Consider the following 26875-nt stretch of genomic DNA (forward strand, 5'->3'; position numbering starts at 1 on the left):
CATATTCTTCAAAAGCATACAATTCTATCTTTGGATAATGCTGTAAATAGGGTGACCATACTCCAACACACACGAGCGCGCACACACACACACACACACACACACTGAGCCTTTGTCCCTAAATCACCCCTCTCCTTTCCTTGAGTTGTATAGTTGTAATTTGGGTCATAGATGTAAAATGAACTTACTAATTCTTGCTAAAGTCTAGTTCCAGCTTCCCATTCTAACCTATCAAGATATTTTTTATCCTAATCTGATATCCAAGGTATTTATTCTCTCCTTCTGATTTGACATCTGCAAGTGTAATTAGCATGCGTATACCAAGAGGCAGTATAGACTAATACTTAAATGGCATCGGAGGTGAGAAGAGCCTGGGTTCCTAGCCTAGCACTGCTGCTGCATAACCAGTTGTCGAGTCTTGGAGGTAGTTCCCAGACCTCTGTGGCTCTAAGTTTCTTTTTTTTTTTAATGCTAAAGTTTCTGTTTATTTCTTCCAAATGTAGTGTAACGTATTAATTTTTAACAAAAAGATATACAGGATAAGGTTTGAATTATTTTCCAAATATAATTGTTACAACGTCAGAATCAAGTACTCATTTAAAAAAAACATTGTATTAAGGTAGGATTGACTTGTGAAAAGCTGTACATACTTAATGTATACAACTTGATGAGTTTGGGGATAAATATATACCTGTGAGGGCTTCCCTGGTGGCGCAGTGGTTGAGAGTCTGCCTGCCGATGCAGGGGACACGGGTTCGTGCCCCGGTCTGGGAAGATCCCACATGCCGCGGAGTGGCTGGGCCCATGAGCCATGGCCGTTGAGCCTGCACGTCCGGAGCCTGTGCTCTGCAACGGGAGAGGCCACAACAGTGAGAGGCCCACATACCGCAAAAAAAAAAAAAAAAAAAAAAAAATATATATATATATATATATACTTGTGAAACCATCACCACCATCAAGGCCATAGACATCACTCACCTCCCAAAGTTTCCTACCATTCCCCTTATTATTGTTGTTAGTATTATTATTATTATTATTATTATTTTTTTTTTTTTTGCATTACGCGGGCCTCTCACAGTTGTGGCCTCTCCCGTTGCGGAGCACAGGCTCTGGACGCGCAGGCCCAGCGGCCATGGCTCACGGGCCCAGCCGCTCCGCGGCATGTGGGATCCTCCCGGACAGGGGCACGAACCCACGTCCCCTGCATCGGCAGGCGGACTCTCAACCACTGCGCCACCAGGGAAGCCCCAGTATTATTATTTTTTATAGCCTAAGTGTTTTATCTATAAAATAAATGGAAATGATGATAGTACTGTTTCATAGAGTGGTATTCAGGAGTATAGGGAATAATATAGAAGAGATGCTTTGCAAAGCATCTTTCACATAACTGGGATTTAATAGATGCCATTATTACTTCCTAATCTATATTCAAATTGAGGGCCACAATGTTTATGAGGAGTGAAGCAAGTCCATGTTGTTTTAATATATGTCTAGATATTTCTCAGGTTGGTGTGCATCAGTTTAGTAAAATATCTGAGCATATTTTTTTAATATTTAGGAGCATAGCTAGTTGCACAAGCGTCCAGGTGAATTTTCTCCATCCTTTTCACATGGTTATCCCTGAGAGAGTTTTTCAATCTGCAGTAAAGATATACAAGTAGAGAAAATTGTAGAAGGTTCAAGATGGTGGTATAGGAAGAACCTGAACTTACCTCCTCCCATGGACACAACAGATCTACAACTACATATGGAATAATTACCTCTGAAAGGGACCTGAAAACTTGATGAACAGTCTTTCACATCAAAGGGTTAAAAGGCAACATCAAGACAGGTAGGGAAAGAGAGAGATGTTAGCACCAAGGGAAAAAACCACACCCCAGCTGCAGAGATTACACAACTGGGAAGGATCACAAAGGTATGATTATTTTCCCTGTGGAGTAAGGGATTTGAACTCCACATCAGGCACCTCAATCCTTAAATCCTGCCTGGGAAAGATGAGCCCCAAAACACCTGCCATTGAAAACCAGTGGGAAATACTTCCAGGAAAACATAGAACTACAGGGAACAGAAAAAAACATTCTTAAAGAGCTTGCATGCAGACTCACTTCACCTGAGACACAGTTCAAAACACAAAATTGAAAAGCACATGGACCATAGGTGAGCAGGACGCACTTACTAATCCTGAAGCATCTTTTAGAGAGGCAGGAACCAGTTGGGATTCTCACAAGGGACTGAGACACTGGTGGGAGTGATATTTTCAATCTCGCACTACCTTGCTAATACCAGCTCTGGTGGGCATCATTTTGGAAATCTCCATCAAAACTATTAGCACCAGTGGGCACACTCTTCCAAGACCCTGCCAATCCCTGAGCTATTGCCTGACCTCACAGCAGACCTGGTGATAACCCTGCCCACCAGCATCTGACAGCCACAGTAGCTGGGCTGTACAGCAGTTTTGGGGGCAAGTCCCACCCCAGCACTCCAAAGCTGCTGTGGTGGGCCCCATAGTTGTTCCAGGGGTCAGCCATGCCCACCAGTACATTGCAGCAGCAGCCGTGGCCCCATCACAACAGGAGGGCACACGTAGCTCATGTAAATGACACCCCTTGAGCACCTGGCTCTGGTGGTCAGGTGGGATTGCACTTCTGAGCTCCACAGGACATTTTCTACATAAGGCCACTTCTTCAAGACTGGGAGAGGTAGCTGACTTACCTAATACATAGAAACAAACACAGAAAATTAGACAAAATAAGGAGACAAAGCTATATGTTCCAATTGAAGCAAGGCAAAACCTTAGAAAAAGAACTAAACAAAATGGAGATAAGCAATCTACCTGATAAATATGCTTGATGGTAATAAAGATGATCCCCAAACTAGGGAGAAGAATGGATTAATACAGTTAGAACTTCAACAAAGAGATAGAAAATATAAGAAAATACCAAACAAGTTCTAAGTGAAAAATACACTAGAGTGGTTCAGTAGTAGATTGGATGAGGTAGAAGAATGAATCAGTAGACTGGAAGACAAAGTAATGGAACTCATCTGACAGAAGAGCAAATGAAAAAAGAATTTTAAGAAAGTGAAGATATCTCAAAGGACCTTTGGGACAACATCAAGCAGAATAACGATTGCATTATAAAGGTCCCAGAAGGAGAAGAGAGAAAGAGCCAGAAAAATTATTTGAAGAAATAGTGGCTGAAAACTTTCCTAATCTAGTGAAGGAAACAGATACACAGGTCCAGGAAGCCCAGAGAGTTCTGAGTAAGATGAACCCAAAGAGACACAAATCAAGTCACATTCTAAAATGGTAAAAGTTAAGGATAAAGAGAGAATCCTAAAAGGAGCAAAGGTAACTTGTTATGTACAAGGGAAACCCCATAAAACTATCAGCAGATTTTTCATCAGAAACCTTACAGACCAGAAGGGAGTAGCACAACATATTCAAAGGGCTGAAAGAAAAAAAAAACTTTCAACCTAGAATTCTCTACCTAGTAAGGTTATCATTCAGAATGGAAGGAGAGATTAAGATTTTTCCAGATAAGCAAAAGCTAAAGAAGTTCACCACCACAAAACTGGCCCTATAAAAAATGTTAAAAGGATTTCTTTAAGCTGAAAAGAAATGTCACTAATTAATAATAAGAAAACAAGACTACATCAAAGTAAAAAGCTTTTGCACAGCAAAGGAAACCATCTTTAATACGAAAAGGCAACCTAAAAAAACAAAAAAAACCCACAAAAAACCCCCAAAACAACAACAACAAAAAAGGCAACCTACTGAATGGAATATTTTCAATTCATATATCCAAAAAGAGGTTAATATCCAAAATATATAGAGAACTCATACAACTTAACAACAATACTAACAACATAAAAAACCAGATTTAAAAATGGACACAGGATCTGAATAGACATTTTTTCAAAAAGACACACAGATGGCCAACAGGCACATGAAAAGATGTTCAACATCTCTAATCATCAGGAAAATACAAATCAAAACCACAATGAGGTATCACCTTATTCCTCTTAGAATGACTATTACTGAAAAAAAAACAAGGAATAACAAATGTTGGAGAGGATGTGGAGAAAAGGGAATTCTTGTGCACTGTTGGTGGGAATGTAAATAGTCAATTTCCAATACATGGAAAACAGTATGTAGATATCTCAAAAAAATAAGAAGAGAACTACCATATTACTCAGCTATTCCACTTCTGGGTAATTATACAAGGAACACAAAAACACTAATTCAAAAAGATATATGCACCTCTATGTTCATTGCAGTATTATTCACAAAAGATATAGAAACAATCTAAGTGTCCATTGATGGATGAATGGATAATAAAGATATATATATATATATATATATATATATATATATATATATATATACATACATATGTTTATGTAATGGACTATTACTCAGCCATAAAATAGTATGAAATTCTGCCATTAGTGACAGCATGGATGGACCTTGAGGGTATTATGCTAAGTGAAAGAAATCAGACAGGGAAAAACAAATACTATATGATTTCACTCATATTGGAATCTATGAATCAATGGGTAAATAAGTAAATAAATAAATACATAAATATATAACAAAAGCTCGTAAATCCAGAAGATAGATTAGTGGTTACCAGAGGGTAAGGGGGTCAGAGGGTGGGTGAAATGGATGAAGGGGGTCAACTGTATGGTGATGGATGGTAATTAGACTTGTGGTGGTGATCACTAGGTAATATATACATATGTTGAACTATCTTTACATACACCTGAAACTTATATTAAAAAAAGACATACAAGTAAAGATATACTGTTACTATTTGTTCTCTGTGAACATAGATTATTAGGACTTGCCTCATTTTTTCATCTAAGTATTCCTCTTATTAAGTTTCCTGTAGTATTTATCAGGAAGTACTTCAAGCAGTATCTGCCTATTTTTCATTTTTGAAAACGGTAAATATATTTCCCATCTTCATTTTTCTGTCATCTCCAGTATCCTTCTGTGGTCACCTACAATGCTGATAATCTGTTTTGCAAGTGCTCGTTTTACTCTGGTAGGCATCCCTTAAGTTTCTCTTCCATGATATTGTTTTAGAATTCTGATAATTGAGAGTTCTTCAACTAATTTGGCATTGTGAATTGATGAGAGGACAGCTACAGCCATTTTATCTCAAGACGCAGACTTTATGTCTCTTTAAAACCTCAGATTCAGAGAAGTGATTCAGTAAAATAAATGTTTAGAAATGGAATACATGTTTATGGTAGCTCAGGACACACACGTTCAAGTACTATTTGTGAAGTACATTCATTAACGATTGGGATATAAAACAAAGTAAAGAAAATTTATTGAGCACTATGTGCCAGGCATTGCTTGAGCTCATTTTGTAAACCATATTTTATTTGCTTTTCAAAATAACCTCACGGGACTTCCCTGGTGGCGCAGTGGTTGAGAGTCCGCCTGCCGATGCAGGGGACACGGGTTCGTGCCCTGGTCCGGGAAGATCCCACTTGCCGCGGAGCAGCTGGGCCCATGCGCCATGGCCTCTGAGCCTGTGCGTCCGGAGCCTGTGCTCCACAATGGGAGAGGCCACAACAGTGAGAGGCCCGCGTACCGCAAAAACAAACAAACAAACAAAAACAAACAAACAAAAAACCTCATGGTATAGACTGACACTGTTGACATTTTATTCAGGAACAAAGTGAAGTTCAGAGAGATTGAAGGAACTTGCCCAAGACACTTCTGTTTGTAAGTATGTAGCAGAGTCTAGATTCAAACTAAGGTCTTACAGATTTCACTTGGCTATTACAGACTTGAGAAAAGTATGTGAATTTTATAAATGAATCAAATACTGTATGCATGTAGAAATTTGGTATTTCATAAATTAGTATCTATAGTTTCCTTTCTATTAAATGCTCTAGGGGGAAGCCTACTGAACATGTGAAAGATTGCAGGTAGAAGCTACTTAGAACCTAATATAAATATGCCATCAATTTAGGGAAGTGGTTCTCTTTTCCTAGCTTTTTTGAGATCAGTCTGGCTTGGGAAGTTAAGATGGTGGTGGTGTTGGTAGTGATGGTGGTGGTCGTAAATATTTTAGAAGAAAATGATGTATACCAGAGTGTACTAGTTTTAATATAATTTTGGATTACTGAAACCAACCAGACTAAACATGGTAATAAGATTGGTTAGTCTTGTGCTGATTCATTAAGTGAATGACATTAGTTTATCCTGAAGTTCAGCTTCTTTGGATAACTTTAGAGAACAGGTCAAATTCAGAATGATGAATGCCTTAGGACTAAGTTAGAAGGAATTTTATCTAAGAAGGCTGCACCTTCACTAATCTAAACTTTTTGTCTGTTAGAGAGAGAAATATGTTAAAAGGCTGTCCCACCTCCTAGTTCCAGTGTACTTTATATCCCTGACAAGTTTCTGCAGAAGTCTCAACTAATCACATGTTGGCTAAGGAAAAGCAATGCTGGCAACTCTGCTTTTTTCCTCCCTTCTCATGATGTAGCACTCCATTTCTAGGAGCATCTCTGGGTGTAATCCAACTGTCTAGCCTTATCTAACATTAATGTACATCTATGTTATAATACACTGGATTGAAATTGCTAATGTGTATCCAGTGTTAGCAAATTAGCATGACTCTAAAGCATATTTATATTTGATGGAACAGGAATAACCTTACATCACTATAGCAAAACAAGAGGTTGCTCCCCAAGATGTGGAAGTGGCTGAAAATTTTTAAATGAGTTCGATTGTTCTCCTTGCAAAATAAAGATACCTCTCAAGTGGTAAATTCAGTCGAGTCCCAACTTAAAGTCTCAGCGTTATTAAAAGATAAACTGAGTTACATTTAAATTTTGAAGAGTTGAGTTGAGCAGCCATCCCTTCAAGTCAGGCAGTGGTTAGAAGCACTCCAAGACAGGAGCTAGGAGTTTTTATAGAGCAGACAGGGAAGCAAAGCAAGGAAATTATTTGATTGGCTATAGCTTAAGCAGTTGCCTTATTTGGGGAAGGCTAGTTGGCTATTTGTGACTGGTTGTTCTTCAATTTTGTCTTCTCACATAAAAGTGCATTGACTCTGGCTTAGATTTCAGTTTGCTTACATAGGCTACTAAGGTATTAGAACCACCCCAGTCTAACAGTCTCCTTGTTAAATTACTTTAACAGTGTGAATCTGTGGAAAACAGAGAAGGAAAGCCTAATTTCTGCTTTTCATAGCTTTCTTCTTTCATTAAGAACAATGGGATGAGGCCAGTCAACTTACACATTTTACTGAACATGTTTCCTTCATTAGCATTTCAAAGTTGCTTAAACTCCAGTTTAACAAAAATATGCTATAGAAATAACCTAGCCCCTTTCCTTGGCAGAGCTTCTGCCCTTTGTGCCCCATGCCATGGCCAAAGATCTGAGCTAAAGGCCAGCCTCATCTTCCAAATGGAATTTGGAGTTCTGATCCAGTGATTTCATTGCCTATGTTAATGGCTGCCGATTCTGACTGACATCAGAAACACCTGTGAACCTTTCTTTTCAAAACTTAATCGGATTCCTAATTCTTTGGGTTTTATTCTGGCACTCTGTATTTTTTTTTTTTTTCTTTTTGCGGTATGCGGGCCTCTCACTGTTGTGGCCTCTCCCGTTGCGGAGCACAGGCTCCGGACGCGCAGGCCCAGCGGCCATGGCTCACGGGCCCAGCCGCTCCGCGGCATATGGGATCCTCCCAGACCGGGGCACGAACCCGTATCCCCTGCATCGGCAGGCGGACTCTCAACCACTGCGCCACCAGGGAGGCCCACTCTGTATTTTTAAGAAGCATTTCAGGTAATTTCGTGAGTAGCCACATTTTCAAGCACTAGTCTAGTCAAGGTTGGAAGACAGCATCCTAACTCACACTCTCTCTTTCTCTCTATAAATGTTTTAAGACACTTACTGTACACCAGGTACCACCATTATGTGAAGACCAATAAGACCCTCTCCTGCCATCAAAGAAGTTATAATCTCTTTTACCATGTTTATTGTCATCTTCTGGAAAAGTTTATTTTCTGCCCTCCTGAATAAAATTTCCTTAAGCTGTACCAAGAGTGACCAGTTAGACATATTTTTATGTAAATCAAGTTCTACCATATTCCAGTTGCTCTGGTACCAAAAATGAAAGCTCTATTTAACCTTTCTCAGAGCTATTTCTCAGCCCTTTTATCATCTTTCAGTTCTCTTCATGACCTCTCTGTAGCTTCATAGCTGATAAGTAGATCCAGTATGTATATTTATAATTTTATTATTATTTTAAAAAATTTATTGAAGTATAGTTAATATACAATGTTGCATTAGTTTCAGGTGTACAGCAAAGTGATCCAGTTATACATACATATATATATTTTTTTCAGATTCTTTTCCCTTATAGGTTCTTACAAAATATTGAGTATTTTTCCCTATGCTGTACAGTAGGTCTTTGTTGGTTATCTATTTTGTATATAGTAATGTGTATATGTTAATCCCAAACTCCTAATTTATCCCTCCCCCTCTTTCTCTTTGGTAACCAAAAGTTAGTTTTCTATGTCTGAGGGTCTATTTCTGTTTTATAAATAAGTTCATTTGTATCATTTTCTTTTAGATTCCATATATAAGTGATATCATATGATATTTATCTTTGTCTGGCTTACTTCACTTAATGTGATAATCTTTAGATCCATCCAGGTTGCTGCAAATAGCATTATTTCATTCTTTTCTATGCCTGAGTTATATTCCACTGTATATATGTACCATATCTTTATCCATTCCTCTTTCAATGGACATTTAGGTTGCTTCCATGTCTTGGCTGTTGTAAATAGTGCTGGAGTGAACATTGTGGTGCATGTGTCTTTTCTAATTGAAGTTTTATCTGGATGAATACCCAGGAGTGGGATTGCTGGATCATATGGTAGCTCTATTTTTAGTTGTTTAAGTAACCTCCATACTGTTCTCCATAGTGGGCTACACCAGTTAACATTCTCACCAACAGTGTCAGAGGGTTCCTTTTTTTCCACACCCTCTCCAGGATTTATTATTCATAGACTTTTTGATGATGGCCATTCTGACCGGTGTGAGGTGGTACCTCATTGTAGTTTTGATTTTCATTTCTCTAATAATTAGTGATGTTGAGCATCTTTTCATGTGCCTGTTGGCCATCTGTATGTCTTCTTTGAGGAAATATATATTTATATTTTCTGCCTGTTTTTTGAATGGGTTATTTGGTTTTTTTTGATATTGAGCTGTATGAGCTATTTGTATATTTTTAACGCAGGTCAGAGCACAAGCAGCTAGATCAGTGTTAGTAAATTACCTTCATCTAAGTCGTTTCATATTTGCTTTATACTTATTTACTATGGTTATCTTTTCCCAAAGTATTTCTATGTTGTCCATTAGGTAATCAAAATCTTATTGTAAACCAACACCCATTTCTCATATACCACACAGTAACTGCTATCATTAACTTAAATGTTCACTGTCTGCCATATACTCAATCAGGCATCTTGCTAGTAAGTGGAGGAATGAGTTCATGAGATGATGAATGTACAGCATGCATCAGAGTACCTCAAACATGAAATAGAGGTTATGGATTATAACACTAATAATAGTAATAAACAATTCTATTTTATATTTCACAGTATGTTTAAAATATTACTTAGTACCCATATTATAGTTGGGCAAATTGATTATCAGAGAATTTTATTTGTGTATTGACTCATAGCTGATAATTGCTCCTCTGGAAGTTGAACTCAGGTCTCAGGAATTCCAAAGGCTGAGTTGCAAAATGATATAATATATCATCTTGTCATAGGACTAACAATTATGACAATTATCTACTTTTAGATTCCTTGAATTTTTGTCAGCTTTTTAATACCTAGAATTACTTTCACACGTCTTTGCATTTTATTAGAAATAGAAAAAAAAAAAAGACAACTTAGGATCCAGCCATGATTGTACCTATCCTAACAAATGAAGTAGTGATTTCATGAAGAAATAGGGGAAGTTATATAAAGGTGGGAGATATTTTATCTTTAATATAGTTTAATCACTCATTTATTCCTCTCATTATTTAAAAATATCTCTCAAGTTCTTACTGTGTAAAATAAATAATGTTATACAATGAAGTCAATAATATTACTTTTTCCTTAGAAAGAGGTGAACCCAAACTACCTTTCCTTAACTTTTACTATACTTACTATCTGATTATATTGGAAACATTTAGCACTTATTTGATTTCCAGGAATGATATGGATAAAATATACACATCTTTAGATCTATGACCTCCTCTCTACTACCTCGTTAACTTTTCACATAGTGAGTAGATGCCTACATATGTTTTAATATAATTTGCAATGGTAAAGAATGGCCAAAGAATATTCCTTTCTGAAAACTTTTAGAAAAGGGCAACAGAGCTATCTTCTTTTGATCATTCAAGAGCATACCTGCCTGCAAATAGGAGGTGAAATGAAAAGCTTTAGTGACATCCTTTCCATCCTTGGTATTGTACTGCTGAACTGATTCATGATGCCCATTCCTGAAGCTCAACAGACAATCACACATACAGGTCTGCCTGAAAACGGAGATATTAAACTTATTATGACTTGAATATCCACTTTCCCCCATGGTCAAATACAGACACACACATATATGCACACAAACATACTTTCTCTCTCTCCATACATACACCCCTCTCCCCCCGCCCCCCCATACTATAAAGTAATTTGCAACACAGCTTTGCAAAGATTGATGGAACTTACACTGCATAGATTTTAATGGAATATTTTGTGTGTAGTTAAATGTTTCTTCTTAACCAATCAAGAACACCACAATATATTCTCTACTTCATAAGCCTTCCTCAGGGAGAGTTGTGTCCTGGAAAGCATTCATTTTTACTATGAATCCGTTTTCTAGTGTATCTTATCAAGGTGTGGCTGGCTATAACAGAACTAATTGATACTTCCTGTGACTATTTTCATTTCTCATGTAGAACACCAGATATAACATTGAACAATTTTTTTCTTGCTGATTTACTGTCACCCACGTTTGAGAGGTGGTATATTTGGTGTGCCTTTAGAAAAAAAATTGTGGCTCTGTAGCATTTATTTTATTCCATAAAAACTGAAAGATTTCTGAATATTGACTTGTAAATCACCCCCACCTGTCCCTCCCATTTCTCTCTCTCTCTTCCTCCGTCTCTCTCTCCCCCTCTCTTTCTCTTTTCTATCCATCCCCCCCAGCCTCTGAATTCTGAGTTCCTTAAAAGGTTAAATACTTAACTAACAATTAATTTAATTATCTTGAGGGAGACTTTATTAGTCAAAATTTGCTTCAATTTAGAATATCAAAATCTCAAGGTTATTATTGAAAGGACATTTCCATGATTATTAACCGCCCCTCCCCAATTAAATAAAAACACAAACATAGCTTTTAATTTAACAAAAGAGCAGCTTCATGCTCAAAGACTGCCCTGTTTTCATTCAAGTTTTCAAAAACATCTGTGAAAGATGTGGTTCTAAATTTTATTTTCTACGAATATATGTATTGTCACTTTTCCTTGCCTAAAAATAACAGTGGGTGGGGGGGTTTGAAACTCTCTGTTTCTAACATGGTAGAGAAATAAATATAAACTTTAAGATTCTCTTTTGAATAAGCAGGTTAGTTTTCGTCACAATAATATGTTTATTTAGTTTTCCTGTTTAAGTCATAGCCCAAAGGTAATCATGTGGGGAGTGTCTAACTAGACTTCTTACTTTTTGTTCTCCTGGAAACGGGAGTACGAATGAAGAGCTTTCTCCCGGTAATTTTTCACTGGATATTCGAGTTCTCATGAAGGAATATTCTATATTCATTTTTCTTTGGCTTAGAAATAGTTTCGTATTACTTTTCCCTAGCTGTCCAGATAATGCAGCAGTGTTCTCATACTATTTTCAATGATCATTTTCCATAGTTAAATTCATGTTTCTCTTTTCCTGTGGAGAGATTTAGTAAAATAAGAGGCAGCCTCCATAAATATTTATCATTTTTATTTCATGTTAGCAAACATGAAGTTATGCATTTGAATATGCTTCATTGTGTCTATTTTACCTCTTGTATCATTTGTTTGTGCTTTCTCACACACTATTTTATACATTTAATACATGACTTTTGGTTTTGTTTTAGTTTTACAAAATTAAATCTAAATACCCTAATATCTAAAACTCTACCTATCTAGGTTCATGTGTACCTCCTCTCCAAATGTAAAATATTGCTCTGTACTGAGGTTGCCTCTGTCGTTACCTCTGAAAACTGCAGTTGTTATCTGGACCCAGGGCTGAAGCCCATTCTCTCATTCTGGCCATGTCATCTCATCATCTGAAAAGCGCTTTCAAGGCTTCTTCCTTAGAGAAGGCATCTTTTCCCATTCTAGCTCTTTTAGTCTTTCCTCCTCGTTTGAATCCCTTTTGCACCAGGACTGTGAAGCACAAATAACTGTAGTTATTTTGTGTTGTTAGTGTAACTCTTCAAGCAGATAGTATGCTTCTGAAGGATTGATTATCTTACTCTGCTTCTTTGATCAGGGAAGCAAGCACACCAGAATGTAAACACACATATTGATTGAGGTGTTGCTACTTTTAAAAATACAGACTAGTATATCATATAGCTAGATATGTAGAAGGATTTTGTTAATTCTGCATTATAAAAAGTATTTAAAATACAATTCCTTCAAGTTCATAGAGTAGGAATAATTGGGCCATAGAGAAAGTAATCGATAAAATTCCTTACTTTCTCTGATTACTGTCATGTTTTTTATAATACCTATTTACTCTTAAATTGTATATTGAAATTTTATATTTTTTATCAGTACTCATATATCTACATCAATTGCTATTTTAAGTAGTTGTTGCCTGGTGAGTCATTATGTATAAATAAAACTATTATTCTTTACATAAAATAAAACTTACTGTATAACAGCTATAAGTTAAATATGCCATGCCATAATAAATCTTGAGAGTCTTCATTACACAGATTCAGGAGTTTGATGGAGGAAGTTGAAATCCTGTTATGAATAATAAAATACATATATTTGTTATTTCTTCTGCCACCCTCTCCACACAAAACACAATTTAAACTTCATCAGTTGGAGCTACGACATAGTTTCTGGGAACTTTTAGTGTCATCTATGTCAGATTAAGTTTCATTGAAAACGTTCTAAATTAGATAACCATTCTTAACTTCATTCAAACTCAGACTTCTCTGAAAATTTTTTCAAAAATCAGCAGTTTCCTTACAATCATGTGGTATTCTGTATGTGTGCTAGTGTAAGATGAAAGACAGTACAGATCTAATTTCCTAACTACTTAAAACATTGTAATTCTAAGTAGTAATAAGGAGAATATTTTATTTTGAAAACAATTGTATTATAGGTCTTCACATTTAATGGGAATATACATAAACACTCCCTGGATCAGAGTAAGTTCTCAGTTTATGTAGGCCATTATTATTTAAGTTACCTAGCTCCAAGCTGAATGGGATCTGTATTAATAAGAAAGAAGATGATTATATAGGTGCAGACTTTGCCTATCTTACTCAGACACCAAAGGGAAGAAAGCCTTACATGTATAGAATTTTTAACCTCTAAAAGTTCACTTTCCCAGATTATTTTAATTATAAAGGTATTAAGATATTGTGCAAAGATCACCTACCTGAGATTGAAAAGACTTCTTATGGTTTTGGCTCCATACTAACATTAAGCTCATAACCAAATCTCTTTAAGCCTCAGGTTTATAACTATACAATAAAGACGTTGGGTTAAAGATGACTTTTAAGGTCACTTTTAAAATTCTTTAATGTGTTTAGTGACAACTGAAATGATCTGCTGGAGATGGAAAATGTAATTCTAAAGTGTCTTCCTACTGTCCACTTCTCCCATAGATAGATTAAGGAAAATATCATTTTCCTTGAACAAATTGGGGAAGATACATACCTTGGTGCAAACGTATCTTGGAGCAGAATTGGAGTTGTTGGAGAGTACTAGGTAAAATATCCAATCTAGGAGTTTGTGTAGTTCATTGTCTGTTTTCAGTTTCTATTTATTGTGCTACTGCTCTGTTGATGTTATCAACATACCTTGCAGTTGAGCTCTTACAGAAGATTGAAGGGCAGTATGTAACTTTTAAGTTAGCAGCCTTGATTCATTTATTCATTTAATCAAAGTGTGTTTATTGAGTTCCTTAATGGAAACTTCCTGGCATTCTCCAGCTTGTTCACTGATTATCTTTCTCATGTCAGGCAAATCATTTAATTTCTTTCACTCTATTTCCCCATTTTTGAAATAAAGATGGTATTCTGAAGATTAAATAAGATTATATATATATATATATATATATATATATATATATATAACTTTGAGCCTAGAAGATAGTAAGCATTGAATAAATGTTAGACTTGCTAGCTCTTATTTCTATAACTCAATCATATGCATATAAAATTATATCATAGGCCAAGGGCTTAAGGGTAACTTATCTTTGGAAAGGCAGCTTTCATAAAATTTGATAAATGTACAAAATATTTGTACATTTTCTAGGTCATACATTGTCACCAGAATGTGATATAGATAGTAAAACATTTCATTACAAAAAATTTTACATTAGTATAGTTCTCAGTCTCCTCAAATTATATATAAAATATTGTGCTTTAAAAGACATACCTCTCGGTGGTTCCTGTAACTGTGAGTATATGATTAACATAAAAAGATAAGTGATATTCCTCATTCATTTTAACATGTTATTATTATTATTATTCATTTTCTAAATAGGTTACTATGACTCTTGCTTCACATTCAAGGGTAGGATATCTTTATACAATAACATCAATATCAATACTATTAATGCACTAACAAGTAAAATCAGTATTGTTTGAATCTGTCTTGTTTTGAAGATGTTTGACTTTGGGTAAGAAATGTTTATCAAATTTGCAGGAGGTCCAAATTCAAGATGGGGTACTAATTCTTTATAGTTTTAGCTTATTTCATCATGTTATTACTCAAGACAAATTAATTCACATCTCTGGGCTTAACTTTAGAATGAAAAATTAACATTATTTTATCCCCCGAACTCTTTTTTATTTCAAAACAATATCTTTTTGTAAATTGAGTCAACTGTCCCCAAGACAATTGTATTTAATAAGAATGAAACAATCTTGTGAGACCAAAAAGCTAAAATGGAAACAAAGGATCCTAAGGCCTATCAACACTACAGGAATTATAAACAATAGATTAGCAAGAGTAATATAGAAGAAAATTTTTAGACAATGGCAGCTATATATACTTTTAAATCAGTGTTCTCTGTTCTGGGAAAAAAGTTCCAACACTATACTGGAGTGAATGGAAAATAATTTGGTGGGAAAATAGGAGGCAAAAAAACTATTCTAATGTACCCTCACTTAAATCTATGTTGTAGAGAGCGTTATATCATTTTTCAAAAATAGGACATTTTCTGCTTTTTCCCAAGAGCAAACACAATAAGACTAAAGCAAGAGTAGAATACATTTTAACTACATAAAATTTGAGAAGCAGGGAAGAGAAATTATAACAACAACAATATTCGATAGTTGCCTGACATTGTGACAGAGTTTACTGAAACTTCTTCTAGGTATTAAGCTTCTGCAGTATTGGATTTACAGGGTTATTAGTCAAAGGAACATCTCTGTTCATCTTCTGTTGATGGAATCTTATTCTTATTATTAGGGAAACTTTCAATCATACAAAAGTAGAGAGAATAGCTTAATGAGCCTTCATATATACAGTGTAATAGAATATGGATTTATTAAAACATGAAGGCATTTTGATATAATTCTTTATTCCAGAAACTCAGTGCGAATTCAGATTTTAAATTGTACCTAAATAAAATCAACCAATGAAGCCAGGCCAATATAAGCATCAGTAAATATTTTTATCCTAGAGTATTCTCATGTTACAGGACATAGGTTGCACTGAAAGGTACTGAGAACTGCTATCTATTATTAATTGTTAATATTTATTATCATCACTCATTTCCTTACTAGTCAACGCAAGAGGATGAGTAAAAGATACAACAACTGAAGGTTTCTTAAATAGAGCTTAGAGAATGAAAAAGAATATAGAGAAATATAAAAGAATTTTGCTTCTGGGAAGATGGAGTAGACATAGTTTTTCCTATTACTTTCTCTGAGTACAACTAAAACCCCTTATTTCCACCTCTGAAAGGTGGAGATAAGAAGGAAGACTGGCTAGGGAACATGGGATCCAGGATAAGTTCTCTGTTTTCTTTTGCCTCCTATATCCCAAACTTGGGGCAGAAGGAGCAAGCAAATTGGAAACACCAATGAGTGTAGACAGAAGTGCCCCAACAAAAGTGTATTCTCTCTAGCCAAAAGATCATGAAAGGGACAACCTAGAAAGACAGAAGTTTTAGGCAGTATCTGCTCTACTCCAGCCAAACCCACGGAAAAACTGTGGCCTCATCCCCCTCAATCCTATGCTAACAAAGACCAAGTGAGAACCTAGACTTCCAGTCTCATGAGCCTGTGAAAAGGCACCCAACAGCACACCAGGGTGGTGTCAGAGAAGGTCAAGAGGGAGATGGGATGTTAATCCCTGCTGCTTAGTAATGAGTCTTCCCATCCCCCATGGTATCAGTGAAGAGTTCAGGTGGTACATTTGGACATCCACACCACCCAGCAATAATGAGAATGACCCTCCCTGGGATGGGATCAGAATAGGCCTAATGGTGTGTCAGTCTTATACTATCACCCAGTGCTAACAGAGCCATCCCTACCCAGATGTCAGTGGAGATAACTTGAGGGGCTGAAAGTCCAACCCTCACCCAAGAGTAAAGAGGAACACCCCCTTTTCAGGTGTCAGTGAATGCTGAGTGGGAAAGTTGGACTTCTACCTTCACCTCGTGCTATACTAGTCAGGTGTCTCCTTGCCTTCCTTATTTGAGAACAATATACAAGAAAGTCAATTTTATAAGGTTGATATAAGATACAGAGTCTCATAAAATAATACCAAAATGCCTAGGCTTCAATAAAAAAGTCTTTCCTCATAGCATGAACCAGGAATATCTCAAACTGAATGAAAAAAAAAAAAGGATAATCAGTAGATGCCAATCGTGAGAAGACAGAGATGTTAGAATTATCTGACAAAGAGTTTAAAGCAGCCATGATAAAGATGCATCAATGAGCAATTGAAAACACACTAGAAACAAATGAAAAAATAGAAAGCCTCCACAAGGAAATAGAAAGTTTCAACACTGAAAGATAAAATATAAAGAAGAAGAACCAAATGGAAATTTTAGAATTGAAAAATAAAATAATGAATGAAAAGCTCAATGTATGGGCTCAGTGGAAGACTGGAGGGGCAGAGGAAAGAAACAGCGAATTGGATAATAGAAAAATAAAAATGACCCAGTTTTGAAAGACAGAGAGAAAATTGACTGAACAACACTTGAACAGAGCATGAGGAACATTAGGAACCATAAAAAAAAAAAAAAAAAAAAAAAAAGAAGAAGAAATCATGCTATCTGGATCCCAGAAAGAGAGAAGTGGACATGGTTAAAAAGTACTTAAAGAAATAATGGCTGAAAAGTTTCCACACTGGGCCAGAGACAGGAACCTACAGATTCAAAGAGCTGAGCAAACCCCAAACAAGGAAATCTCAAATAAATCCATGCTAAGACATATCACAAACTTCTGAAAGCTAAACACAAAGAAAAATCTTGAAAGCAGGCAGAGAAAAGCAAGACCTTACCTACAGGAGAAAATCAATTAGAATGACAATTGGAGGAGGATGAAGGGAATGTAAAAGGAGGTAGGTTTTCTATACTTTATATGAACTGGTGAAATGATGACATCTGTAAATTGTGATACATTATGTATATGTAAAGTAATACCTAGAGCAATCACTAAGAAAGCTATACAAGCTGATGCCCTCATAAACACTGTTCATCAAACAAAATAAAATTCTTAAAAATGTCCAAGTAATCTAGAGGAAGACAGGAAAAAGAAAACAGGGAAATTAAAACATAGTAAAAATAACAGAAATAAAATGAATAAAATGGTTAATTTAAGCCCTAACATACTAATAAATTAAATTCAAAATTTCTAAATATACCAATTTAAAGACAAATCAGAAGAGTGAATTAAAAAATATGACATAACTATGCTGTCTAAAAAAACTCACTTCAAATATGATGATACAGGTAGGTTTAAAATAGAAGTTTGGAAAAGATATATAGGCAAATATTAATCAAGGAAAGCAACAGTGGCTTTATTAATGTCAGATAAAGTAGACTTCAGAGCAAAGAAAATTAACAGAGACATACGATGATAAAAAATGTCAGTCCACCAAGAGGACGTAGGAATCCCAAGTGTGTATGTACCAAATAACAGAACTGCAAAATATGTGAAACAATAAATGATAAAACTGAAAGGAGAAACAGACGAATCCACAGTTACAGTCAGAGACTTCAGTACTCCTCTCTCAACTATTGATAGGATAACTAGATAGAAAATCAGAAAGGAATTAAAAAACTCGGAACCACCATCTACGAATGAGATCTAGTCAGCAGTAACAAGAAACAAACTATTGATACACAGAACTTGACTGAATCTCCTGGGAATTTTGCTGAGTGAAAAAAAGTCAGTTCCAAGAATATGATTCCATTTCTGTAACACTTTTGAACCTACATAGTTTTAAAAATGGTGAACATATCAAGGGTTCAGGAAGGTGCAGGGGCAGGAGGGAAGTAGATGTGGCTGTAAAAAGACAACATGGGGACTTTCCTGGTGGTGCAGTGGTTGAGAGTCCGCCTGCCGATGCAGGGGACACGGGTTCGTGCCCCGGTCCAAGAAAATCCAACATGCCATGGAGCGGCTAGGGCCGTGAGCCACGGCCGCTGAGCCTGCGCATCCGGAACCTGTGCTCCGCAACGGGAGAGGCCACAACAGTGAGAGGCCCGTGTACCGCAAAAAAAAAAAAAAAAAAAGACAACATGAATTCCTGTGGTGATGATGTTATATATTTGACTATATTATCAATGTCATATCCTGGTTGTGGTATTGGTACTATAGTTTGCAAGATGTTGCTATGGGAGAAAATAGGGTAAGTGATACAACATAATCTCCCTGTATTATATCTTATGACTGCAATCGAACCTACAGTTACATCAACATAAAAGATAAATTTGAAAAGGAAAAGTTATATAGGCAAACTAAAAGGATGTAAAACTATTCTGTAAGACAAAGATAAGTTTATATGATAGAGGAGTCATCCAAAGAAAAGGAGTATGAAATATCTTTATTAAAAATAAAAACACATTGAACATTTGTTTCCAGCATTATGAAAGACCAAACCAGGGAGAATATATTTTTATATATGGTTCCTTCTTGATTGTTTTAGAAATTCACATTGGAGACTTGGAAATCAAGGCAGACTGCTTCTCTTGTAATTTTCATTATTTTCAATATTATGATTCTAAGTGACCTTATTTTATAGTCAATTCAAGAAGATCTGCAATAGTGAATTTTCAAAAATGCTTCCTGTAAGTTCTTCCCTCTTTCATGAACATGCAACGCCTCCAATCAAGAGATGAGGCTAATTTTTCTGCCCGTTGACTTTGAACTAGTTCTCAGACCTCTTCATCAATAGACTATGACAGAAATTACCCTCTGTCAGTTTGGGCTTAGTGCTTAATCAACAAGGTTTCTGTTTTTCCCTTTCTTCAAATGCTCTTTCTGGAGGAAGGAAGCCAACTAGTAAGATTCTATCTGAATATACTTGTGAGGTAGCCTAAGCTGAGCAAATTAGATAGCTATGTGGTGTTTGGGGAGATAGCCAATCAATATACAACATCCCAACAGCAGCATCACACATGTAAGTGAAGAAGCCATCTTGGACAAACAGCCAAGTTAGATCTTCAGATGACTCCAGCCCCAGCCATCATCTTGCTGCAAAGGCATGAAACACCTAGGTGAGAACTTCCCAGGTGAACCAAGGAAACCCATAGAACCTTGGGAGACAGTATGTTATTGTTTTAATCCATTGGATTCTTGAGTGGTTTGTTACATGGAGAGAGAACTAAATCACACTCTCAGTTAAACACGGACGGTGTTGACAGTACTGTTCACTGTTAAGAACTCAAATTGCTTGTGGTTAAGCCAAATGTCTCTGGCTCAATTTTCCACCGGTGTAAGAAAGAACTAGTCATTAATAGTAACATACTTTATATATATATATGTGTGTGTGTGCGTATGTGTGTGTGTGTATAGTGTGTGTGTATGTATATATGCATGTATATATATTGATATATGTATATGTATAGCAACATACGTGTTTGGGAAGTTTTAGTCAACTTTATGCAACTCTATCACCATGCTGAATAATCCTGGATTCTAAACTCTTTCCAAATAAGTAGTATTTCCATCCCTTTAATAATCTGAAGTTGTTTTTAAACTTTATATATAAAATATTAACTGATTATATTAATTACATAAATGTATAAATTGATAAATGTATTTATAGTAGCAGAATATTTGTCAAAGTTAAAAGTGAAAGAAAAGGCAGTTATTTTTTAAAAATTGAAACTGCATTAATACCCTTATTCTGAAGCTATAACAATGTGTTTGATTGAACTTTTTGGACTTTAGTTCAGCCCTTAGATACCATTAGAGAATTATTATGTGAATTGTTATCTGCTACTTTTTCACTCGTCTTGGTTTTGGAAGCAGGGAGTTAGGTACCATCAATAATTGGATGCTTAAAATAAAGGCATAAGTTTTTGTTAAACTAATAATATTTCACCTTCATAAAAGAAAACTTAAAATGTATTATTCTAAAATTGATTCTACAGGTTAATTTGTTTAGCACAATTTTATTCTTATTTGATCATATGTTTAAAGTTTTCAAAACAAAATTGTCTATAAAATATTTATATGTCATTACAGAAAATTTGGAAAATTCAGAAAAGTTTAAAGAAGAAAATCATCTCCCATATTTTCAATATCTAGGGACAGCTGATATTAGTTAATGCTTTGGCAATTTTCCTAGAAGTGTTACATAATGGTGACTTTATGGCATTTATAAGATTATATGATGCTATTAAAAACAGATTTCTGGGAATTCCCTGGTGATCCAGTGGTTATGACTTGGTGCTTTCACTGCCAGGGCCTGGTTCAATCCCTGGTCAGGGAACTAATATCCCACAAGCCATGTGGCACAGCCAAAAATTAAATAAATTTTTTTAATTAAAAAAACATTTCTTATTATAAAACAACATATGTTTATTGGAAAAAGTTTGGAAAACAAAGAAATATGTAAAGTAAAATATTAATCACTTAGAATCCAATACCCAGAGATAGCATTTATATCTTAGTGTATTTCTTTAGACATTTCATCTATACATTTTAATATGAAGATGATAATTCTGTATAAAATATTTAAAGCATAATAATTCCAGGTCCTAGATGCACAGTGATGTGGAAAAAAATACTGGGAAGAAATAATTTCTTCCACTGAGTGGTATATTAGTTTTTAACAATAACTTAGTTCATGTATTATACATTATATATGTTTTAAATATGCAGAATATTTAAAAATTTTTTGGTTTAATTTTTAAAATTTTTCTAGTTGATGTCATTTATTTAAAACATCCCTCCTTTGCTAATATAGGCTTTTACTGCTATAAATTTCTTCCTCAATATTGATTTAGTGGCATTGCACAGATTTTTATATGCTCTGTTTTCATTTTTACTCATTTTAATACACATTATTTAGTTTAGAGTTCCTCTTTGACACGTGGGTTATATAAAAGTGGGTTATTTATAGAAATGGATTTGGAATTTGCAGGAGGTTTTTTTTTTTTACTTGAATCCATTGAAGCTGAGACTTGCTTTTGCCCTAGAATATGGTTTGTTTTTGTACTTATTTGGTGTACACTTGAAAAAATACGTGTTTTGCTGTTGTTAGGTGGTGTTTTATAAATGTCTGTTAGTTCAAGTTGGTTCATAGTGCTATTCAGGTCTTCTATATTCTTATTGATTCTATGTTTTCTTATACTGTCAATTACTAAGGGAGTAGTATAGAAATGTCTAGTGATAATTGTGGATTTGTCCATTCCTCCTTACAGTTCTAACAGTTTTTGCTTCGTGTGTTTTGAAACTTTGTTATTAGATGCATAAAGGTTTATGATTCTTATGTCCTCTTAACAATTCTCCTTTATCATTATTAAATGATCTTCCTTATACATGGTAACATTTTTTGCCTTGAAATTTACTTAGTCTGCTATTAATATGATGACCCTGGTTTCTTTTGATTAGTGGTAGCTAGGTGTTATGGGCTGAATTATTTCACTTTTTATATCCTGAAAAAAGGAAGTAGTTTTTCATTTTCATTTTTGAAAGATTTTTTCTTGTTGAGTATAGATTTCTTTCAACATTTTGAGGAATTGCTGTCTTCTTGATTGCATTGTTTTTGGCAAGAAGTCTGCTGCCATTCTTAACTTTGTCCCTCTGTATGTTTCTCTGGCTGCTTTTAAGATTTTCTCCTTTTTTATTCTGGTAAAATATACATAGTATAAAATTAACCATTTTGACCACTTTTATTTATTTTTTTTACTTTAAGATAAATTTTTTTATTATTATTATTTTTTACTTAACAAATTTAATCAGTTATACATATACATATGTTCCCATATCCCCTCCCTTTTGTGTCTCCCTCCCGCCCTCCCTATCCCACCCCTCCAGTCAGTCACAAAGCACGGAGCTGATCTCCCTGTGCTATGCAGCTGCTTCCCACTACCTATCTACCTTACGTTTGGTAGTGTATATATGTCCATGCCGCTCTTTCGCTTTGTCACAGCTTACCCTTCCCCCTTCCCATATCCTCAAGTCCATTCTCTAGTAGATCTGTGTCTTTATTCCTGTCTTACCCCTATGTTCTTCATGACATTTTTTTTCTTAAATTCCATATATATGTGTCAGCATACAGTATTTGTCTTTCTCTTTCTGACTTACTTCACTCTGTATGACAGACTCTAGGTCCATCCACCTCATTACAAATAGCTCAATTTCGTTTCTTTTTATGGCTGAGTAATATTCCATTGTATATATGTGACACATCTTCTTTATCCTTTCATCCGATGATGGACACTTAGGTTGTTTCCATCTCTGGGCTATTGTAAATAGGGCTACTATGAACATTTTGATACATGACTCTTTTTGAATTATGTTTTTCTCAGGGTATATGCCTAGTAGTGGGATTGCTGGGTCATACGGTAGTTCTATTTGTAGTTTTTTAAGGAACCTCCATACCGTTCTCCATAGCGGCTGTACCAATTCACATTCCCACCAGCAGTGCAAGAGTGTTCCCTTTTTTCCACACCCTCTCCAGCATTTATTGTTTCTAGATTTTTTGATGATGGCCATTCTGACTGGTGTGAGATGATATCTCATTGTAGTTTTGATTTGCATTTCTCTAATGAGTAAAGATGTTGAGCATCCTTTCATGTGTTTGTTGGCAGCCTGTATATCTTCTGTGGAGAAATGTCTATATAGGTCTTCTGCCCATTTTTGGATTGGGTTGTTTGTTTTTTTGTTATTGAGCTGCATGAGCTGCTTTTAAATTTTGGAGATTAATCCTTTGTCAGTTGTTTCATTTGCAAATATTTTCTCCCATTCTGAGGGTTGTCTTTTGGTCTTGTTTATGGTTTCCTTTGCTGTGCAAAAGCTTTTAAGTTTCATTAGGTCCCATGTGTTTATTTTTGTCTTTATTTCCATTTCTCGAGGAGGTGGGTCCAAAAGGATCTTGCTGTGATTTATGTCATAGAGTGTTCTGCCTATGTTTTCCTCTAAGAGTTTGATAGTGTCTGGCCTTACATTTAGGTCTTTAATCCATTTTGAGCTTATTTTTGTGTATGGTGTTAGGGAGTGATCTAATCTCGTACATTTACATGTCCCTGTCCAGTTTTCCCAGCACCACTTATTTAAGAGGCTGTCCTTTCTCCACTGTACATTCCTGCCTCTTTTATCAAAGATAAGGTGACCATATGTGCGTGGGTTTAACTCTGGGCTTTCTATCCTGTTCCATTGATCTATCTTTCTGTTTTTGTGCCAGTACCACACTGTCTTGATTACTGTAGCTTTGTAGTATAGTCTGAAGTCAGGGAGCCTGATTCCTCCAGCTCCATTTTTCGTTCTCAAGATTGCTTTGGCTATTCGGTGTCTTTTGTGTTTCCATACAAATTGTGAAATTTTTTGTTCTAGTTCTGTGAAAAATGCCAGTGGTAGTTTGATAGGGATTGCATTGAATCTGTAGATTGCTTTGGGTAGTAGAGTCATTTTCACAATGTTGGTTCTTCCAATCCAAGAACATGGTACATCTCTCCATCTATTTGTATCATCTTTAATTTCTTTCATCAGTGTCTTATAATTTTCTGCATACAGGTCTTTTGTGTCCTTAGGTAGGTTTATTCCTAGATATTTTATTCTTTTTGTTGCAATGGTAAATGGGAGTGTTTCCTTGATTTCACTTTCAGATTTTTCATCATTAGTGTATAGGAATGCCAGAGATTTCTGTGCATTAATTTTGTATCCTGCTACTTTACCAAATTCATTGATTAGCTCTAGTAGTTTTCTGGTAGCATCTTTAGGATTCTCTATGTATAGTATGTCATCTGCAAACAGTGTCAGCTTTACTTCTTCTTTTCCGATTTGGATTCCATTTATTTCCTTTTCTTCTCTGATTGCTGTGGCTAAAACTTCCAAAACTATGTTGAATAACAGTGGTGAGAGTGGGCAACCTTGTCTTGTTCCTGATCTTAGTGGAAATGGTTTCAGTTATTCACCATTGAGGACAATGCTGGCTGTGGGTTTGTCATATATGGCCTTTATTATGTTGAGGAAAGTTCCCTCTATGCCTACTTTCTGGAGGGTTTTTATCATAAATGGGTGTTGAATTTTGTCGAAAGCTTTCTCTGCATCTATTGAGATGATCATATGGTTTTTCTCCTTCAATTTGTTAATATGGTGTATCACGTTGATTGATTTGCATATATTGAAGAATCCTTGCATTCCTGGAATAAACCCCACTTGATCATGGTGTATGATCCTTTTAATGTGCTGTTGAATTCTGTTTGCTAGTATTTTGTTGAGGATTTTTGCATCTATATTCATCAGTGATATTGGCCTGTAGTTTTCTTTCTTTGAGACATCCTTGTCTGGTTTTGGTATCAAGGTGATGGTGGCCTCTTAGAATGTGTTTGGGAGTGTTCCTCCCTCTGCTATATTTTGGAAAAGTTTGAGAAGGATAGGTGTTAGCTCTTCTCTAAATGCTTGATAGAATTCGCCTGTGAAGCCATCTGGTCCTGGGCTTTTGTTTGTTGGAAGATTTTTTATCACAGTTTCAATTTCAGTGCTTGTGATTGGTCTGTTCATATTTTCTATTTCTTCCTGATTCAGTCTTGGCAGGTTGTGCATTTCTAAGAATTTGTCCATTTCTTCCAGGTTGTCCATTTTATTGGCATAGAGTTGCTTGTAATAATCTCTCATGATCTTTTGTATTTCTGCAGTGTCAGTTGTTACTTCTCCTTTTTCATTTCTAATTCTATTGATTTGAGTCTTCTCCCTTTTTTTCTTGATGAGTCTGGCTAATGGTTTGTCAATTTTGTTTATCTTCTCAAAGAACCAGCTTTTAGTTTTATTGATCTTTGCTATCGTTTCCTTCATTTCTTTTTCATTTATTTCCGATCTGATTTTTATGATTTCTTTCATTCTGCTAACTTCGGGATGTTTTTGTTCTTCTTTCTCTAATTGCTTTAGGTGCAAGGTTAGGTTGTTTATTCGAGATGTTTCCTGTTTCTTAAGGCGGGGTTGTATTGCTATAAACTTCCCTCTTAGAACTGCTTTTGCTGCATCCCATAGGTTTTGGGTCGTCGTGTCTCCATTGTCATTTGTTTCTAGGTATTTTTTAATTTCCTCTTTGATTTCTTCAGTGATCACTTCGTTATTAAGTAGTGTATTGTTTAGCCTCCATGTGTTTGTATTTTTTACAGCTCTTTTCCTGTAATTGATATCTAGTCTCATAGCATTGTGGTCGGAAAAGATACTTGATACAATTTCAATTTTCTTAAATTTACGAAGGCTTGATTTGTGACCCAAGATATGATCTATCCTGGAGAATGTTCCATGAGCACTTGAGAAAAATGTGTATTCTGTTGTTTTTGGATGGAATGTCCTATAAATATCAATTAAGTCCATCTTGTTTAATGTGTCATTTAAAGCTTGTGTTTCCTTATTTATTTTCATTTTGGATGATCTGTCCATTGGTGAAAGTGGGGTGTTAAAGTCCCCTACTATGAGTGTGTTACTGTCGATTTCTCCTTTTATGGCTGTTAGTATTTGCCTTATGTATTGAGGTGCTCCTATGTTGGGTGCATAAATATTTACAATTGTTATATCTTCTTCTTGGATCAATCCCTTGATCATTATGTAGTGTCCTTCTTTGTCTCTCCTAATAGTCTTTACTTTAAAGTCTATTTTGTCTGATATGAGAATTGCTACTCCAGCTTTCTTTTGGTTTCCATTTGCATGGAATATCTTTTTCCATCCCCTTACTTTCAGTCTGTATGTGTCTCTAGGTCTGAAGTGGGTCTCTTGTAGACAGCATATATATGGGTCTTGTTTTTGTATCCATTCAACCAATCTGTGTCTTTTGGTGGGAGCATTTAGTCCATTTACATTTAAGGTAATTATCGATATGTATGTTCCTATTCCCATTTTCTTAATTGTTTTGGGTTCGTTATTGTAGGTCTTTTCCTTCTGTTGTGTTTCTTGCCTAGAGAAGTTCCTTTAGCATTTGTT

Source organism: Mesoplodon mirus (genome assembly GCF_964341445.2).
Source record: "Mesoplodon mirus genome assembly, chromosome: 4".
Classification (NCBI taxonomy): Eukaryota; Metazoa; Chordata; class Mammalia; order Artiodactyla; family Ziphiidae; genus Mesoplodon; species Mesoplodon mirus.